Source organism: Myotis davidii, unplaced genomic scaffold (assembly GCF_000327345.1).
Source record: "Myotis davidii unplaced genomic scaffold, ASM32734v1 scaffold233, whole genome shotgun sequence".
Taxonomy (NCBI): Eukaryota; Metazoa; Chordata; class Mammalia; order Chiroptera; family Vespertilionidae; genus Myotis; species Myotis davidii.
In genome coordinates this window covers 3,305,192-3,308,376 of record NW_006285917.1, presented here as the reverse complement: position 1 = coordinate 3,308,376, position 3,185 = coordinate 3,305,192, and the positions used below count along the sequence as shown (strand labels likewise).

The 3,185-nt window shown below is 40.0% G+C and overlaps 1 long non-coding RNA gene across 1 annotated transcript; it reads right to left on the bottom strand.

Annotated features, from left to right (window-relative positions):
- Window positions 1-2,288: 2,288 nt before the first annotated feature.
- Window positions 2,289-3,185, bottom strand: LOC107182036. Its single transcript, XR_001512757.1, has 2 exons — window positions 3,153-3,185; window positions 2,289-2,424 (listed from the first exon to the last, which is right to left on the bottom strand). It is a non-coding gene; the product is annotated as an uncharacterized LOC107182036 (long non-coding RNA).

Genomic DNA, 3,185 nt, shown 5'->3' with positions numbered 1-3,185 from the left:
AGTACCAGTGCACTGGCGGACAGCTTCAGACCATGCTCAATTACAACCCCATCTCCTCCATGAGCGACAGACTCAAGGGGTGGACTCCGTGAGCACCAAAGCCCCATGGAAATCCTGCTCCCTAGGGTCAACTCCTGCACAGCAGCTCTTTTGCTATAGCTGAACCTGGTCCTCACAGCCAATTATCTTAGGAATCAATCCTTCCCAGTGATGCCAACAACAATTAAGGCTCAACTACAACAGAACAGTGCACACAGCCCACACAGGGGCACACCTGAAACACCCACCTCAGGTGACTGGGAGGTTGTACCACTAGGCCCTACAGGACACCTACTACACAAGGCCACTCTACCAAGTCCAGGAGACATAGCAGTTCTACCTAATACATAGGAACAAACACAAAGAAGTAGCCACAATATGGAGGCAAAGACACATGTTGCAAATGAAAGAACAGGAGAAATCTCCAGAAAAAGAACTAAATGAAATGGAATCAAATAAACTATCAGATACAGAGTTCAAAACAATGGTTATAGGGATGCTCAAAGAACTTACTGAGAACTTCAAGGAACTTAGTGAGAACTTAAATAGCATGAAAAAGGACTTAGGAACCATAAAAAAGAACCAGTCAGAAATGAAGGATACACTAACTAAAATGAAGAATAATTTACAGGAAATCAACAACAGAGTAGAGGATGCTGAGAATCAAATCAGGGATTTGGAATATGAGAAAGCAAGAAAACACCCAATCAGAACAGTAAAAAAAAAAAAAAGGAATAAAAAAATATAAAGATAGTGTAAGAAGCCTCTGGGACAACTTCAAGTGTACCAACATTCACATCATGGGGGTCCTGGAAGGAGAAAAGAAGGTGAAAGAAATTGAGAACCTATTTGAAAAAATAATGACAGAAAACTTTCCATATCTGATGAAAAAAATAGGCATACAAGTCCAGGAAGCACAGAGAGTCCCAAACAAGATAAATCTAAATTGGCCCACACCAAGACACATCATAATTAAAATGCCAAAGGTTAAAGGCAAAGAGAGCATCTTAAAAGCAGCAAGAGAAAAGCAGTTAGTTACTGACAAGGGAGCACCCATATGACTGTCAGCTGATTTCTTTAAAAAAAAATTATTTATTGATTTCAGAGAGAAAGGCAGAAGTAGAGAGAGAGAGAGAAACATCAATGATGAGAGAGAATCATTGATTGGCTGCCTCCTGCAAGCCCTGTACTGGGGATCAAGCCCGCAACCCAGGCATGTGCCCTTGGCTGGAATCAAACCTGGGACCCTTCAGTCCGCAGGCTGATGCTCTATCCACTGAGCCAAGCCAACTAGGGCAGTCAGCTGATTTCTTAACAGAAATTATGCAGGCCAGAAGGGAGTGGCAAGAAATATTCAAAGTGATGAAAAGCAAGAACCTACAACCAAAATTACTCTACCCAGCAAAGCTATCATTTAGAATTGAAGGTCAGATAAAGAGCTTCCCAGACAAGAAAAAGCTAAAGGATTTCATCACCACCAAACCAGTATTACATGAAATGTTAAAGGGTCTTCCTTAAGAAAAAGATTAAAAATATGAACAATAAAATGGCAATACATATCTATCAACAATTGAATCTAAAAATCAAAATAAATGAATAAGCAGAAATAGACTCATAGATACAGAGAACAGTTTGACAGTTTCCAGATGGGAGGAGGGTTGGGGAAATGGGTGAAAAAGGCAAAGGGATTTAGAAGCACAAATTAGTAGTTTGTATAGTCATGGGGGTGTAAAGTACAGCATAGGGAATCTATACTAATAAAAGAGAAACATGCAAATTGGTGTCACTCCACTACGTCCACCAAACCAATCAGGATGAGTATGCAAATGAACCCAACAACGATGGCGGTTAATTTGCATATACAGGCATGGAACAAAGACTGAAGACGACTGAAGACTGAAGAGGCTTGGCTTCTCCGCTGTGGCCGGAGCGAAGGCCTGGATCCCGGGTGCCAGAGGAAAACCAGTGCTGGCAGCCAGGGGAAGGAAGGCCTATTGCACAAATCTCTTCGTGCAATGGGCCTCTAGTGTAGTCAATAATATTCCAAAAACTAGGTATGGTGTCAGATGGGTATGAGATTTTTTGAGATCCTCACTTAAGTTATGTCTAATTACTGGGGTGTGCACCTGAAACTGATATACTATTGTATGTCAAGTGTAATTGAAAAATAAAAAATTATTTTAAAAAAGACATCTTTGAGTCTTCTATTTAACTTCATTATACATTAAGAATAAGAACACACAAACACATATGTTTGTTCCATTTAATTTCATTCATTTAATAAATACAACATTGAGCATCTACTGTGTGCCAGGTTCTATTCTAGGCTCTGGAAGACAGCAATGATCAAAGACATACAAAGTTCCTGCTCTTAGAGAACTGGTTCTGTGGGGGAGACAAATAATAAACAAGACAATAAGTATATTTCAGGGGGTGATAAATTCCATTACAAAATAAATTTAAGCCTTGGCCAGGTAGCTCAGTTGGTTAGAGTGTCTTCCTGATATGTCAAGGTTGCAGGTTCGATCCCTGGGGCAGGGCACATGCAAGAATCAACCAATAAATGCATAAATAAGTGGAACAACACATCAATGTTTCTCTCTTTCCTCCTTCCTCTCTCTCCAAATCAACAAATTTTAAAAAAGACCCTGAGACAAGATCAAGTTGTATGTGTCTGTGAACATATTATTCCTTTGTCCTACATTAAATATATGCTAGTAATTTTATGATAGTGATATTAAACTGCAAAATCATTTTTTAAATTTTTATTAATTTTAGAGAGAGAAAAACATTGATTTGCTGTTCCACTTATTTATGCATGCATTGGTTGATTCTTGTATGACAGGGATTGGCATATGGGGACAATGCTCTAACTAACTGTGCTACCCGGCCAGGGCAAACTGCAAAATCCTTGAAGTCTTTCTAATATTGACTCAGCCAGGTAAAACATTTCTGAATTTTGCTGACTGTGCAAATGTGCCTAGAAGTTCAGTAAGTGGTGCTGGCTAGATAATGAGCCATGCATCATGGTGAATATCAAGACTGATGGAAGAGACCCTAGGTGACCCTGCCGCAGCTGGGTGGGGAAAATCTCTCTCCAGGAGTTCCCTTACCTCTGTCCTTTTGCTCTAATTGCTGTGGACGTG